Genomic DNA, 18,312 nt, shown 5'->3' with positions numbered 1-18,312 from the left:
GACTGGTTTGATCTTCTTGCAGTCCAAGAGACTTCAAGAATCTTCTCTAATACCACAATTTGAAAACATCAAGTCTTCAGCACTCAGCCTTCTTTATGGACCAAGTCTCATACCCATACATGACTTCTGGAAAACCATACTTTGGGATATATGACAAAGTAAACATACTTAGTCAGCAAAGTGATGTCTCTGCTTTTGAATACACTGTCTAGGTTTGTCATAGATTTCCTTCCCAGGAAATAGCATCATTTAATTCATGGCTGCAGTCACCATCTGCAGTGGTTTGGGAGCCCCCGCCCCGCCGCCAAATAAAATCTGTCACTATCTTCATGTTTTCCCCTTCTATTTGCCATGAAATGATGGGACTAGATGCCCTGATCTTAGTCTATAGAATGTTGAGCTTTAAGCTAGCTTTTTCACTCTCTTCTTTCACTCTCATCAAGAGGCTCTTTAGTTCCTCTTCACTTTCTGCCGTTTGAGTGGTATTATCTGCATATTTGAGGCTGTTGATATTTCTCCTGGCAATCTTGATTCCATCTTGAGAGTGTTTTAGCCGGGCATCTCACATGATGTACTCTGCATATAAGGTAACTAAGCAGGGTGGCAGTGTACAGCCTTGTCATACTTTTCTCAGTTTTAACCAGCCCACTGTCCCATGTCCACCTTTAACTGCTGCTCCTTGACCTGCATGCAGGTTTCTCAGGAGGCAGGTAAGGCGGTCTGGTATTTCCATCTCTTTAAGAAGTTTCCACAGTTTGTTGTGATCCCCACAGTCAAAGGCTTTCATGTAGTAAAGAAGCAGAAGTAGAAGTTTTTCTGGAGTTCCCTTGCTTTCTCTATGATCCAACAAATGTTGCTAATTTGATCTCTGGCTCCTCTGCCTTTTCTGAAGCCAGCTTGTACTCAGTTCACAAACTGAGCTCACAAACAAAAGCAGTTCACAAACTGCTAAAGCCTAACTTGAAGGATTTTGACCATAACCTTACTAGTGTGTGAAATGAATGCAATTGTATAGCAGTTTGAGCATTCTTTGGCATTGCCTTTCTTTGGGATTAGAGTGAATGTTGTCCTTTGACAGTCCTGTGGCCACTGCTGAGTTTTCCAAGTTTGCTGGCATATTGAGTGCAGCAATTTAGTAGCATTATCTTATAGGATTTGAAATAGCTCAGCTGGAATTCCATCACCTCCACTAGCTTTGCTTGTGATGTTTCCTAAGGCCCACTTGACTTTGCACTCCAGAATGTATGGCTCTAGGTGAGTGATCACATCATTGTGGTTATCTGGGTCACTAAGACATTTTTTCGTATAGTTCTTTGTAATTCTTCAGGCACTCTGTCTACCATATCTAACTTCTTGAATCTATTTGTCACTTCCCCTGTATAATCATAAGGGGTTTGATTTAGGTGATACTTGAATGACCTAATGGTTTTCCCTACTTTCTTCAATTTAAGCCTGAATTTTGCATTAAGGAGCTCATGATCTGAGCCACAGTCAGCTCCTGGTCTTGTTTTTGCTGACTGTATAGAGCTTCTTCATCTTTGGCTGCAAAGAATATGATCGATCTGATTTTGGTATTGACCATTTGGTGATGTTCATGTGTAGAGTTGGCTCTTGTGTTGTTGCAAAAGGGTGTTTGCTATGACGAGTGAGTTTTCTTGACAAAACTCTATTAGCCTTTGCCCTGCTTCATTTTGTACTCCAAAGCCAAACTTGCCTGTTACTCCAGGTACCTCTTGACTACCTACTTTTGCCTTCCAACCCCTATGATGGAAAGGACATTTTATTGTGGTGTTAGTTCTAGACAGCCTTGTGGTGGTGAGGTGGCCTGCATAACTCAATGAATATATGAGCCATGCTGTGCAAGGCCACTCTAGATGGACGAGTCACCATGAGTTCTGACAAAATGTGGTTCATGGGAGGAGGGAACGGCAAACCATTCCAGTATTCTAGCCGAGAGAACCCCATAAGCATTATGTAAAGGCAAAAAGATATGACACTGGAAGATGAGCTCTCCCATGTCAGAAGGTGTCCAATATACCACTGGGGAAGAGTAGAGGGCAATTACTAATAGCTCCAGAAAGAATGAAACAGGCCAAAGCAGAAATAATGCTGTTATGGATAATGTCTCGTGGCAAAAGTAAGATCTGATGCTGTCAAGAACAATATTGCATAGGAGCCTGGAATGTTAGGTCCATGAATCAAGGTAAATTGCATATGGTCAAGCAGAAAATGACAAGAGTGAACATCAATATCTTAGGAATCAATGAACTAAAATGGATGGGAAAAGGCAAATTTAATTCAGATGACCATTATATCTACTACTGTGGGCAAGAATTCTTTAGAAGAAATAGAGTAGCCCTCATAGTCACCGGAGGAGTTCAAAATGCACTACTTGGGTGCAGTCTCAAAAATGACAGGATGATCTCAGTTCATTTCCAAGGCAAACCATTCAACGTCATAGTAATCCAAGTCTATGCCCCAACCACTGAAGTCAAAGAAACTGAAATTGACTGGTTCTATGAAGGCCTACAATTCTAGAACTAACACCAAAAAAGATGTCCTTTCATCACAAAGGATTGTGTTCTTATAGGACACACAATTAGAAGTTTTTTGTGACTATTTCTTTTAATGCAGTTCTGCTTGCACTAAGATTTTTGTGTTGTAATTTAACATATGGATGTTAGCCCAGATAATGGTGCCTTATGTTTTCAGCATTGCTGTACTTGTCTAATCCCCCAAAAAGGAATCAAGTTCCTGGGGACTCGGAATGCATTTCACTCATGACTGTTTCCAGTGGTGTGCTGGTAAACAGGCTCCCTGAACGTAAAATGCCCTGATCTCCGACCACGGCCAATTTCAAACTACCAGTGATCTAACAACTGGATCAAAAAATTCCAGAAATTTTAAGTATCAGCTCTTGCCAGTGGACAGAGCTGGTTCCAGCATATTACTGCCACAGCTCTGCACACGCATGTAACATAGAGGATGTTCAACAGATGCTTGTTAAAGTGCAAAATGACTTTTTAGTAACTTGTGCAGTGCTAACAATAGTAATTCCTCTCATTTTTCAGATTTTCAAAGTGGCTCCTCAAGTAAAACTGTCTCTCTTAACCTCCTGTCATTCTATTTTTTCAAGTTCAGGCAACGAAATGACTAAATGCCTTTGTTCTTTAATGTCTGTTAATTTCCTGTAAGTCTGTAAGACAAAATGACTAGAATAGGAATGATAGCTTCGGCATGATGTGGAAAACAAAGTTTGTCACAAGTAAGTTTCAATGTATTTAGTGTCTCTATAGGTAATAAAAAATGAAGAGTTGGCTGCAATGCCAAAAGCAAATTTTCTGTGTTGCAAAAATGGAAGAAAAGAAAAACCCCAGGTCAGAGTGAATTCTTCACAAAGTGAGATAATTGGTTTTATGGCTATAATGTGCATAGCATTCCTAACTGATTTAATTGGCCCAGTTAAACTGACTATTGAGTAAAGGTATCCAGTAAATCCTTAAAAGCATGTAAGCTTAGAGAAGGCAGAACTGCTTCCAGCTTTAGTGATAAAAACAGGCTTCATGAAAGAAATAACATTTGAGTTGAGCCTCAAAAGATGTGCAAAATTTATCCATGCCAAGTTGGGAACAGTTCCAGAAATAGAGGCAACATCTAAAAACCATAGCAACTGTCTGCCTTTCTCCAAATTTACATGCATACCTGAGGACTGTAAATGCTATAACAATTTATACATTTATGTGCATGAAGGTGTCTTAAGGATAGATAACTTCCTCTTTAAAAAGGTGGGAAGAATTAAACTATGAAAGTCTCTATTTCTCTCTTTAATTTAGGTTTTACTTTCAAAGGGACCAAGAATTAACTGAATTGGGCCCCTCCATTAGCTGCCCTACCCACAAGTGGACCAATTATAGTCCCAGACCGTGGCCACCAGCAGGCAACACCAATTCCAGACTGCCGTAGCTCTACTCAGCAGCAGGCGGGCCCCAGGACCAGAATCCTGCAGCCCCGCAACCAGTGAACCTGTGACCTGGCCCCTCCCACCAGCAGGCGGGCACCGGGACTGGGGCATCCTGAGTTGTGCGCCCAGCCACACTAGGATCTGACCCAGCCCACCAGTGACTGGCAGCCTCCTTGCTAGTCAGGGTCTGGCAACTAAATGCACAAGGGGCCAGCCATGCCTGTCAGTATCCCTAAGATACTTGGCCCCATCACAACAGGAACCACATGGCCTCCATAAAGGGTACCCATAATGAATATAGCTCTGGTGACCAGAGGAGAGACTGCCACTGTGCTTTATAGGATATCTCATAAAAAAGGTCACTTCTCCAAGATTGGGAAACAAACATGACCTACCTAGTACACAGGAAAAAAATAGATAATTAGGCCAAATGAGGCAACAGAAGAACCCCAGAACAATAACTAAGTGAGATGGAGATAGGCCATCTACCTGATGAAGAGTTTAGAGCCATGATCATCAGTCAGTTCAGTTCAGTCTCTCAGTCGTGTCCGACTCTTTGTGACACCATGAATCGCAGCATGCCAGGCCTCCCTGTCCATCACCAACTCCCAGAGTTTACTCAAACCCATGTCCATCGAGTTGGTGATGCCTTCCAGCTGTCTCATCCTCTGTCATCCCCTTCTCCTCCTGCCCTCAATCCCTCCCAGCATCAGGGTCTTTTTCAATGAGTCAGCTCTTCACATGAGGTGGCCAAAGTACTGGACTTTCAGCTTCAGCATCAGTCCTTCCAATGAACACCCAGGACTGATCTCCTTTAGGATGGACTGGTTGGATCTCCTTGCAGTCCAAGGGACTCTCAAGAGTCTTCTCCAACACCGTGATCATAGAGATGCTTAAAGAACTTGGGATAAGAATGAATGAACACAGTATCAAGTTTAGCAAAGAGATAGAATACATTAAGAAACAAACAGAACTGAAGAATAAAATAACTGAAATGAAAATGCATTGGAAGGAATCAACAGTAGGTTAGGTAACAGAGGAATGAAAAGATGTGATATGTATACATTGTGTATGGATACATTCTGGAGAAGGAAATGGCAACCCACTCCAGTATTCTTGCCTGGAGAATCCCAGGGACAGGAGCCTGGTGGGCTGCCGTCTATGGGGTCACACAGAGTCGGACACGACTGAAGTGGCTTAGCATGCATGCATGGACACATTGCTATAGAAACAAAAGACCTGCCATTTGTAGAACATGGATGGACCTAGAGTATGCAATGCTAGGGAAATAAGTCAGACAAACAACTGTATGATTTCACTTATGTGTGGAATCTAAAAAAATGATGAACAAGCACAATAAAGCAAGAACAGAACAAAAAGGTGGTTGCCAGAGGGGAGGGAGGTCGGACAGTGAGAAAAATAGGTGAAGGAGAGTCACAAGTACAAATTTCCAGTTACAAAATAAGTAATGGGTATGAAACATGCAGTGAAGGGAATATATTCAATAATTTTGTAATATCTTTGTGATGGATGAAAAGTAGACTTCTTGTGATCATTTTGAAATGTGTAGAAACATTGAATTACTATATTATTATGCACCAGGAACTAAATAGTGTTGTAGCTCAGTTATACTTCAGTGATGAACAAACAAGTTCATAGAAAAAAGATGAGATTTGTGGTTATTGAAGGTGGGGAGTGGGCAGAGGAGAAACTGGATGAAGGAAGTCAGAAGTTATAAACTTTCTGTTATAAGATAAATGAATACTAGATGTGTAATGCACAATATTAATTAGCTCTGCTGTATGTTATATAAAGAATAAATTCTTAGAGTTCTTTCACAAGGAAACAATTCTATTTTATTTTGTATCTATATGAGATGATCACTAAGCATATTTAATCATTTATGATATAAGTCAAATCATGCTATACACCTTAAATTTATACAGTGCTTTATGTCAATTATACCTCAAGTAAAAATGGAAGAAAATACATTCAAAGGTTTTAAGGATGAGGTTTGATAAGATTAATTCCAAAGTTTGCTTAGAATCTTATGGAATTTATTATATGTTTTGTTGGGGAAGGGTATTGTTGAAAGTTCAGCAAGGGTCTGACAGAGTCTGAGTTTTTTGAATGTCTAAGTTTCAATGTCAAACATTTTGAAAGTCTGTGGTAAAATGATAATAATCTGTCATCCCCGTTGTCTAAAGTCAGAAAATTGGAACTTAAATTCCCTTTTCTCACCTGTCTCCAATCAATCACCAATCTTATTCATCATACCTCATTAATATTTCCCCAATCCATCCACTGGCCTCTTATCTCCTTTTTTTATTGAGTGTAATCTACCAGCTCTCTTTATGCAGAAACCTGTCAATGCATCTTTTTACTTCTAACTTTGTTTTTCCTCCTTATCAGTTGTGATTAGTTTCTGCTGCTTATAACATAAAACACAAATCACAGCAACTAAAACAAAATAATTGTGTGTTTTTCTCTCAAACAAAGAGTTCTGCAGTTAAGCCAACTTCTAGGACTGGTATTTGAAAAGACCCTGATGCTGGGAAAGATTGAAGGCAGGAGGAGAAGGGGATGACAGAGGATGAGATAGTTGGATGGCATCACTGACTCAATGGACATGAGTTTGAATAAACTCCGGGAGTTGGTGATGGACAGGGAGGCCTGGCGTGCTGCGGTCCATGGGGTTGCAAAGAGTTGGACACAACTGAGCGACTGAATTAAGGACTAGTATGACAGAGAACTGACTCTCTGTTTCTGCTTTGCCATTTTCAGCATTTGGTTTCCAGCTTCAAAGCTACCTTGTGATGGATGGACATTATCCCTTCTGCTATTACATCCACATCCTAGGTAGCAGCAAGGAGGAAGATAGCAAGGGCTAAAGAATTTGCCTTCTAATCAATCTCCTTTAAAAAGAGCAGTTGGGGACCTAATGGGGAGTTAGGCAGAGGAATAACAATCAAAGGGACAGTGAAATGACTCATCAGAATTGACTATTTTTAGCCCCAGATTCCATTGTTTAAAAATAAATTTGATGGAAAACTACAAAGTAAAGATGTAAAACATGTTTTGCATGGCCACCAGAAAATAAATGCATATCATGAATTATTCAAGTAGAATTCAAGTTTAATGATGAGTTATGAGGGCTGCCTGGCAGTATTTGACCTGAAAAAGGCCTGTGGGCTGATCTCTTTACCTGAACATACTTGTCACACATAAATGATAATTTTGCTAATAATGTTAAATAAACCATTGAGATTTCTTATGGAGCATATCATAGAGGCAATACCATTTTTTCCTATTAGTTTTGATAAATTATGCTATCAGAGTCCAGTTTTTGTTCAACACTAAGGAGTCTGTGGAGGGTAGGTTAGTGCCACCCTCTGAAATCACGGGCCTGTGTCAGGACAAAGGATGTGAAAGGGGAAGTGTTAGTCTCTCAGTCCTGTCCTACTCTTTGTAGCCCCATGGACTGTAGACTGCCTGGCTCCTGTGTCCGTGCAATTCTTCAGGCAAAAATTCTGGAGTGGGGAGCCATTTCCTTCTCCAGGGCATCTTCCCAACCCCGGGATCAAAACTGGGTCTCCTGCACTGCAGGCAGATTCTTGACAGTCTGAGACAAGACTCTACACTTTCAAAGCAGGGCATGTGGGTTAGGTCCCTGGTCGGGGAACTAAGATGCTGCATGGCATGATAAAAAAGAAAAAAAAACCCATCTCATTGGTACTACAAAATGACTCATTTCTCCAGTCAATAAGTATGTTTTTAACTTTTGCTTTATGCCAGACACAGAGCGTGGCTCTGAAACGAGGAATGTCCAGCCCCATTGCTTTCCTGCGATATTAGTGGGTTTTTAAATCCCATGTCATTCAATGGTTACAGCTGTTTCTTTTCCTTTTATCTTCTTCAGTAGAAATAACTAAAACTCAAATATTAAATGACTCCAGGGAAAGAACCCATAATGCTTCTCCTGTTATTGTTAATAATAATTTATAATGGTTATTATTAATAATCTTGTTATAGATAATAAGTCTAGTTAATATCAATCACCATATATAGTTACAAATTATTTTTCTAGTTATGAGGGCTTTCAAGATCTACTGTCTCAGCAACTTTCAAACATGCAGTATAGTATCAGTAACTATAGTCACCATGCTTTATATCCCCATGATGTATTTATTTTATAAGTAGAAGTTTGTACTTTACATTCCACATACAAGTGATATCATATAGTATTTGTCTCTGTCTGACTACCTTCAATTAACAAAATATCCTTGAGTCCATCCATTTGGTCACAAATATCAGGATTTCCCTTTTTTATGGCTAAAAAATATTCTAGTACAGATACACCACAGCTTCCTTGTTTTTTGCATGTGTATATTTTTTACTATGTAAGTTTTAGCTGTATAGCGCTATCATTCAACATCTGTATACACTACAAAATGATCGCCACTCTAAGTCTAGTTATCACCCATCACTATTCAGTTGATTCTAGTCACTCATTTTGTCCACCTCCAACCACTTTCCCCTCTGGTAACAATTATTAATCTCATCTTTGAATATATGACTTTTTTTTTTTCATTTATCCTCATCAGTTGGAGGCCAATTACTTCACAACATTGAAGTGGGTTTTGTCATACATTGACATGAATCAGCCATGGAGTTACACGTATTCCCCATCCCGATCCCCCCTCCCACCTCCCTCTCCACCCGATCCCTCTGGGTCTTCCCAGTGCACCAGGCCCGAGCACTTGTCTCATGCATCCAACCTGGGCTGGTGATCTGTTTCACCCTAGATAATATACATGTTTTGATGCTGTTCTCTCGAAACATCCCACCCTCGCCTTCTCCCACGGAGTCCAAAAGTCTGTTCTGTACATCTGTGTCTCTTTTCCTGTTTTGCATATAGGGTTATCGTTACCATCTTTCTAAATTCCATATATATGTGTTAGTATGCTGTAATGTTCTTTATCTTTCTGGCTTACTTTGTATAATGGGCTCCAGTTTCATCCATCTCATTAGAACTGATTCAAATGAATTCTTTTTAATTGCTGAGTAATATTCCATGGTGTATATGTACCACAGCTTCCTTATCCACTCGTCTGCTGATGGGCATCTAGGTTGCTTCCATGTCCTGGCTATTATAAACAGTGCTGCGATGAGCATTGGGGTGCACGTGTACATGCCTTTGTTGTTTTCTTTTTTAAGCTTTCACATATGAGTGAAATCGCATGGTATTTATCTTTCTCCATCTGACTTATTTCACTTATCATAATACCTCCAAAGTCCATCCATGTTGTTGCAAATGGCAGAATTTCTCTTTTTTATTGGCTGAGTAGTATTTATATATATCTATATCTATTACATCTTCTTTATCCACTTAGGTTGTTTCTATATCTTGACTATTGTAAATAACACTACAATGAACATAGAGGTTCATATATCTTTTGAATTAGTATTTTAGTGGTTTTTGGATAAACACCCAGAAGTAGAACAACTGGGTCATATGGTAGTTCTACTGTTAATTTTTTGAGAAATCTCCATACTACTTTTCAATGGTTACACCAATTTACATTCCCATAACAGTGTACAAGGGTTCCATTTTCTCCACACCCTGTCCAACATTTGTCATTTCTTGTCTTTTCAGTAATAGCCACTCCAACAAGTGTGTGCCGACAGCCTTATGGGGTTCTCTAACAAGTATCAAGTTGTTTTCCTCTTGCTGCTTTTGAAATTCTCTGCTTATCCTTAACTTTTACCATTTTAATTGTAATGTGCCTAGTGTTTTTCACTTTGAGATTGTCTTCTTTGGAACTTTCTGGGCTCCTGGATGTGCATATCTGCTTCCTACCCAGATTAGGGATGTTTTCAGTCACTATTTCTTTAAATATTTTTTCCAGTGCATTCTTTCTCTCCCCACATTCTGAAACCTCTGTAATGTGAATGCTATTATATTTGATGTTTTCTAAAAGGTCCTGTAAGTTTTCTTCACTTAAAAAATTTTTTTTTTCATTCTGTTCCTTATCAGGGTTTGGGATCAAGATAATGTTGACTTTACTGAGTCTGGAAGTAATTTTTCCTTTTCTACTTTTTTGAAGCAGTTGAGGAAGATTGATATTAATTCATATTTGAATATTTTGTAGAATGCACTAGTAAAGTAATCTGGTCCTGGATTATTTTTGTTAGGAGGTTTTATATGTGTGTGTGTGTGTGTGTGTATTTCAGATTACTTTCCATTTTAGATTATTATAAAATATTGAATGTGGGTTCCCTGTGTTATACAGTAAATCTTTGTTGCTTAAATATTTTATATAGAATAGTTTGTATCTGTTAATGCCATACTCCTATTTTATCCCTTCCCTGCTCCCATTTCCCCTTTGGTAACTGGAAGGAGTTTTTCCTATATCTGTGAATCTGTTTCTGTTTTGTATGTATATTCACTGTATTATTTTCTAGATTTATATATAAGTGATAGCATATAATATTTGTCTTTCTCTGCCTGACTTACTTCACTTAGTATGATATTCTCTAGGTCTATCCACATTGCTACAAATGGCAATATTCCATTCTTTTTATGGTTGAATAATATTCCATAATATATATACATCCATGTGTATGTGTATATATACCCACACATACACACCACATCTTAAACCAGTCACATGTTGATGGGCACTTGGATTGCTTTAAAATATTGGCTAATGTAAATAGTCCTGCAGTAGAATTTGGGGTGCATGTATCTTTTTGAATTAAAGTTTTTATCTTTTCTAGATATATGTCCAGGAACTGGGTCACATGGTAGCTATACTTTTAGTTGTAGGTTTTTAGAGGGAACTCCATACTGTTTTCCACAGTGGTTGCACCAATTTACACTTCTAACAGAATTGTAGGAAGATTTCCATTTCTTCACAGTTTCTCCAGCATTTGTTTTTGGTAGACATTTTGATGATAGCCATTTTAACCAGTGCAAGATAATCCTCATTGTGGTTTTGATTTGAATTCCTCTAATAATTAGTGAAGGATGTTGAGCATCTTTTCTTGTACCTGTTGGCCATCTGTAAGTCTTTTTTGGGAAGAAATGTTGATTTAAGTCTTCTTCCTAGTTTTTTATTGGAGGGTTTTGTTGATTTGTATGAGCTTTCATTTTTTTTGGATATTAAAACCTCCTAGTCATATCATTAACAAATATTCTGTCCCATTCTGTAGGTTGGCTTTTCATTTTGTTAATGGTTTTACTTTGCCGGTTAAAAGCTTTTAAGTTTGATTAGGTCCCATTGTTTATTTTTGCTTTTATTTCTTTTGAGACTGACCTAAGAAAATATTGCTGCAACTTATATCTGAGAATGTTTTGCTTGTGTTTTCTTTAGGAGTTTTATGGTGTCATGTCTAATATTTGTCTTTGAATAATTGTGAGTTATTTTTTTCTATGTCATATGAAGCAATATTCTACTTTCATTGATTTACATGTAGTTGTAAATCAGTTTTCCTAATACCACTTGTTGAGGAAACTGTCTTTTCTCCATTGTATATTCTTGCCTCCTTAGTCAAAGGTTAATTGGTCATAGGTGTGTGGGTTTATTTCTGGGCTCTCTATTTTGTCCCATTGATCTATATGTGTGGGTTCTTATCCTAATACACTGATTTGATTGCTATAGGTTTGTTGTATTGTCTGAAGTCTGGAAGGATTATGCCTCCAGCTTTGTTCTTTTTCCTTAGGATTGATTTGGCAATTCTGGGTCATTTGTGGTTCCATATAAATTTTAGGATTATTTGTCATATTTCTGTGGGAAAACATTGTGGGTATTTTGACAGGGGTTGAACTAAATCTGTAGTTAGCTTTGGGTAATATAGACATTTTAACAATATTAATTCCTCCAATCCAAGAGCATGAAATACCTTTACACCTCTTTAAATCATCTTCAGTTTCTTAAAATGTTTTATACTTTTCAGCATATAGATCTTTCATCACTTTGTTTAAATTTATTCATACTTTGTTTTTTGATGAAATTTTAAATGGGATTAAAAATTTTTTTCTTTCTGATATTTCATTGTTTGTATAGACAAATCAACATTTCTGTATGTTAACCTTGTATCCTGGTACCTTGCTAATTCATTTATTTGAATAGTTTTTGTGTGGAGTCTTTAGGGTTTTCTACATAGAGTATCATGTCATCTGCACATCTGCACAAAATGATAATTTTACCTCTTTATTTCCAATTTGTATACTTTTCTTTTTCTTGTCCAGTTGCTGTGGCTATGATTTCTAATACTGTGTTTCTGTGGAGAAATCAACTGATAGTCTTGCTGGGGTTCCCTTATAACAGAGTTTTCCTATCTTTAGAAACCTCTCTTTAACTTTTGCCACTTTAATTATGATATAATGTCTTGGTGTGAGTCTGTTTGGTTTCATCCTTGTCTGGGCATCCTCTCGGCTTCTTTTACCTGTGTATCTGTTTCCTTCTTTCAGTTGGGGAAGTTTTCAGCCATAGTTTCTTCAAATACATTTTTGATCCCCATCTCTCTCCTCTTTTTGGAACCCCTATTATGCATAGATTGTCATGCTTTACATTATCCCATAGATCTTGCATGTTGCTTTCATTTTTTTCCCCCATTTGTCTGTCTGCTGTTCTGATTGTGTGATTTCCATTATTCTATCTTCCAGATCACTTATTCATTCTTCTGCATCATTTATTCTGTTATTCATTGGTTTCAGGCTGGTTTTTATCTTGGCAGTTGAGCTGTCTAATTTTGATTGATTCCTCTTTATGATTTCTAGTTCCTTGTTACAGTGATCTGCTTTTATATCAATAATCTTTCTTAATTGCTTTAGCATCTTTCTTACTTCTCTTTGAAGGTGAGGTTTAGTAGATTGGAGAGGTCTGTTTCATTGTTCTTTCAGGGGATTTCTCTTGTTCTTTAATTTGGGAGTAGTTCCTCTGCTTTTTCATTTTATTTAGATTTCTCTGTCTCTGAATTTAGGAGAAATATTTATCTACTGTAATCTTGAAGAGCTGTTTTCACGTGGATGTTGGGTGATTTTTGAACACTGATTGGATCTTTTACTAGTAACTGGTCTGTTCAAATGAGTTACTGTTTCTTTGTTGGATTTTTCATTTTGTTCATGCAATATTTTTCTAATTTAATTGTGTGTTCTTGTAGTTCACTAAACTTCTTTCAGAGACTTACTCTGAATGTCTTGTCTGACAGTTCATTGATATCCATTTCTTTATAGTGGATATATTAGTTTGAAGTTTTATTAGTTTCCTTTGGTGGTATCATGTTTATCTGATTCTTTGTGATCCTTGATGCCTTGCATTGATGTGTCTTGAACATTTGAATAAGTGGTCTCCTCTTTCAGACTCTATATATTTGTTTCAGCAGGTTAATAGCTTTAGCAGAGAGCTCAACTTAGGGTATCAGATGATGGTGTCTGTGGGTAGGTGGGTCTTGATGGGTGAAATCACTGCCCATGCTCTCAGGTCAGGCTATGCTGCTGGCTGAGCTTCCTGGTTGTATGGTAGCTGGTGGGGCTCTACCCTCAAGTGAGGCCACTGGGTGATCTTCCTGGTTTGGCAGTGCTGCTGAATGTCTTCTGTGGTCAGGTGATACCACGAGCTGTGCCCCACCTCTGTTTAGGCAGGGTCTCAGGCTGTGTCCCTGTGTTCCACAGCAGGGTAGTGCCATCGGTTTGATTTCTCAGTTTGCCAGAATCACAAGGTCATGCTCTGGAATTGCTCCTGTTTGGGTGTGGCCTGGCTGGATGGTGCCACTCCATATGGAGGTGGGACTTCAGGCTGGGCTTTGCAATCAGGTAGGCATTGGCTGTATCCCATTATTGCATGAGGTTGCTAATTGGGCTCTCTCATCTGGCCAGGCCTTCAGTTGACCCCCATAGTTGGCTGAGGTTGGGTATTGTGCTCTGTGGTCATGTGAAACTCATGTCTAGGCATTCTGGTCAGGAGGGCCCCAGGCTGTACTCCACAACTGGGCAGGATCACATGCTGGGATCTCTGACAAGCCTAGCTATGTTCAGTAATCCTATGGGTCATCTGTGCTGTATGGCTAGGCATGGCCATAGGCTTTTCTCTTTGGCTGCTCAGGGCCACTGTTTGGTCTATCTGACTTTGTGGGGCCAGAGGTTATGCTCAACAGATTGGACAGGGCTGAACCTTTTCCAAATAAAAGTGAATTCTTCCTGTTTGTAAAGCCTTCAGATTTGAACATGGTCTTTTACCTGACTTAGGACTGGAGATGAAACTTTGGCTTTTCCTTGGTCTTTAGCATGTCAGACTTCCAATTGCACCTACACCATTGGCTCTCCTGGGTCCCCACTTGACTCACCCTGCAGATCTTGTAATTTGTCAGTCTCCATAATTGAGTCAGTTCTTCATAATTTCTCTTTGTCTCCCCCCTTTTCTTTCTCTTCCCCTCTCCTTTACCCCCTCTTTCCTTGCCCCTTCTCTCTCCCTCTCCCTTCTCTCTCTCTCTCTCCTTGCTGCTGCTGCTGTTGCTGCCAAGTCATTTCACTCATGTCCAACTCTGCAACCCCATAGATGGCAGCCCACCAGGCTCCTCTGTCCCTGGGATTCTCCAGGCAAGAACCCTGGAGTGGGTTGCCATTTCCTTCTCCGAAACACTAAGCATGCCCGTGGCTTGAGAAATCCCCTGAGAGAGATCTGTCTCTCCTTACTCCCACTCTCTCTGTATGTCTCCAGTTTGTTGCTTCTCTGAAGAACCCCAGCACATCTCATACTGTCCAGAGGTCTGTCCAGGTTTCTTGTTCTGTAATGTCTTTCCTTTCTTATTTCTAATACTATCACACAATAGATGCTTTTCTTATTTTTGTATTTCCTTGGTCATTCTAATGAGTTTCTAGAAGGGAGGTGAGATAACTACATGTGCTCAAATCTCCACTTTGAAACCCAAAGTCTACTAAAGTTTACAAAGCAGCAAGGAAATTTCCTTGTTCTTTAACCTTGTACATTTCTTTTCCTTTTCCATGCTCCTACACCTCCCTACAAACCCCTAATCCTTTCCTCCTAAATCATGACACATTTTCTCTCCATTCTCTTTCCTCACAGTCTGTACTCTGGGTATCTGAAAAATACCTCCATTTCTGTGCTTTTTGGTAGTTAAATGCCATCCATATGTGTCCTCAAAGGCTGTCATTTTCCTTTTCATTCCACTCACTGACCCTGTAAATGACATTTGATGCACAAGAGCTGGAACAGTCATTAACTTAAAATGTTTTTTTTTTTTTAAGGAAGAAGTCTCTCACTGCTTTAAATCATATAAAAAAGAATTAAAGAAAAAAGGCACCCAGCAGTAAACCCTTTCAACGTCCATACTTGGCCCTGCTAGGGATTGATTGCACAAGCAAACAGAGGAACATTCATTAATGTGACTATGAGCAGGGTTAGCTGAATTACTGAATGTACCTGCAACCCTAAGGGAGGCCCCTAGGAGCAGCTTTTTTTCTCTTTTCTATAAAGATAATCTTAATTCTTCCTCTGAAATTTCAAAAGTCAAGCTTCTATAGATTTCCGGTTTATTCAGTTTAAGCAGTATCCCTTTGGAATCCAACATAAGGGAATGTCTAGTTGAAGCCACATGTCTGCTGGAGTGAGTTGGGTTGCATCTTGGCATTATCACTAACTGAATAGAGTAGGGAAGGTTTCCCACAGCCTGGAGCCAAAATACTTAGGTAAATACTCATATTGTATGATGCAACAGGGTGATGGCAATATGATTAGATAACCCTATTTCATGTTGGGTTTTCCTGGTGGCTCAATGGTAAAAAGTTGCCTGCCAATGCAGGAGACATAAGTTCAACCCCTGGGTCAGGAAGATCCCCTGGAGAAGGAAATGGTCACCCATTCCAGTACTCTTGCCCGGGAAATCCCATAGACAGAGGAGCCTGACAGGCTATGGTCCATGGGGACACAAAAAAGTTGGACATGACTTAACAACTAAACAACAATTTCCTGTTCAGGTTATTTCAACTTGCAGTCTATCAGAACATAATAACATCTGCAAGTTAAAGTATCCTAAATAGATTCCCATATGGAAGAGGGCTATCCAACCCTCTCTGTCCATATTTGGGCTATACTAACAAGCCCCATTCAATGTCTAGATTATCTTCCTTGAACATGCCTCCTACCCCTTTAGAGACCAAGAGGTTGCATAGAGCAATGAGGTCCTGGAGAATTTCTCAGAAGAGGGTTTATATGACAACAAAACTACCATCAAGTTGCAAGGTGACCCCCACACTAGTGACCCAAGGCATATATACTATTTTCTTGAGAAGAACTTAAGAGTAGGAATGTACACAGCACGTGATATTGCAGTGTTATTCCTTAGATGTGCTTAGGCTGCAGAGCTGGATGTAAAATCCAACTGAAGAAATGTCCCTCTACCACCCCTTTACATATTTACAGCCTACATTAAGGTAGGGAATACCTAGAATTCTGTGATACAAACAGGCTTCCTGGCCCAGAAAGCAGCCTTATTACTCAGGTGTTTAGTGAAGGACTCTGAAGACAAATGAAACAATTGGCTATCTTTTTATGAGCTGACTCAGACCAGCTGAGCTAACTCACGCCCTATCCATTAGAAAGGGCCATTGCACCCTGTGGCCATCAGAGAACAAAGGTTTTTCTTCACTGTGTCTCCTGACCTTTGGGACTCATTAAATCTCCCCATCAGGAAAACAGTAAGACTTTTTTTTTTTAACAGTAAAACTTTAAATGGAGCTTTCAAAGCTTGCTGACAGTGTCAGAGGAGTCACTGTCTGACGGGAGAGGTCTCAAAACATACTATAAAGCAGGGGTCCCCAACCTCCAGGATCTAATGCTTGATAAGCTGAAGTGTGGAGCTGATGTAATAATAATAATAGAAATAAAGTGCACAATAAAAGTAATGCACTTGAATCATTCTGAAACCAGCCCCCCAAACCACAGTCTGTGGAAAAATTGTCTTCCACAAAACTGGTCCCTGTTGCCAAAAGGTTGGGGACCACTGCCATAAAACACATCACAGGTATCTGAAGGGCTCTGCATCCAAAGAGCATAGAGACCAGGCTAACCCAGATGGAGAAACTCCAAGGCACAGACTGAGAAAGACCCAGGGCTCCTGAGACAGTGCTCAAATTACTCACTGGGGTTGAGGGTAAGAGATGTTTCCCATCATGTGTACTTCTCCCAGGGCTACATGGTTATCCACATGACTTCAAAAAAGGAGTCCAGGCTGCTCTGTTCAGGACTGAGATTCTGGTTGGCTCTGGGAAATGTCATTTAGGGCAGCCAGTTGGTTGCCGAACATATCTTGGTCTTAGAAGTGCATATCTAAGTCTGGAATGTTCCCATAAACTGATCAAAGTTTCTTGACTGTCCACATAGAAAAACAAGTCCTGAGATTGGATACACAAAGGGTACCATTTACAGATTCAGGGCACATTCCATATACAGTTAGTAATGACAATTGTCCATAGGAGAAGATGACTGGGTGCTTTTAGGGCATGGTGATGGGTGGACTTATCTTATGGCAGAAAGTGAAGAGGAACTAAAAAGCCTCTTGATGAAAGTGAAAGAGGAAAGTGAAAAAGTTGGCTTAAAGCTCAACATTCAGAAAACTAAGTTCATGGCATCTGGTCCCATCACTTCATGGCAAATAGATGGTGAAACAGTGGAAACAGTGGCTGAATTTATTTTTTTGGGGCTCCAAAATCACTGCAGATGGTGATTGCAGCCATGAAATTAAAAGACACTTGCTCCTTGGAAGGAAAGTTATGACCAACCTGGATAGCATATTAAAAAGCAGAGACATTACTTTGCCAACAAAGGTCCATCTAGCCAAGGCTGTGGCTTTTCCAGTGGTCACGTATGGATGTGAGAGTTGGACTGTGAAGAAAGCTGAGCGCAGAAAAATTGATGCTTTTGAACTGTGGTGTTAGCGAAGACTCTTGAGAGTCCCTTGGACTGCAAGGAGATCCAACCAGTCCATCCTGAAAGAGATCAGTCCTGGGTGTTCATTGGAAGGACTGATGCTGAAGCTGAAACTCCAATACTTTGGCCACCTCTTGTGTAGAGTTGACTCATTGGAAAAGACCCTGATGCTGGGAGGGATTGGGGGCAGGAGAAGAAGGGGACAACAGAGGATGAGATGGCTGGATGGCATCACCGACTTGATGGACATGAGTCTGGGTAAACTTCAGGAGTTGGTGATGGACAGGGAGGCCTGGCATGCTGCGATTCATGGGGTCGCAAAGAGTCGGACACGACTGAGTGACTGAACTGAACTGATGGGTGAACTAGACCTGAGCTAGACCTGACTGTAGCGCTTGG

Source organism: Cervus canadensis, chromosome 17 (assembly GCF_019320065.1).
Source record: "Cervus canadensis isolate Bull #8, Minnesota chromosome 17, ASM1932006v1, whole genome shotgun sequence".
Taxonomy (NCBI): Eukaryota; Metazoa; Chordata; class Mammalia; order Artiodactyla; family Cervidae; genus Cervus; species Cervus canadensis.
The sequence above is the reverse complement of the archived record's forward strand: the minus strand, read 5'-3'. Positions refer to the sequence as shown.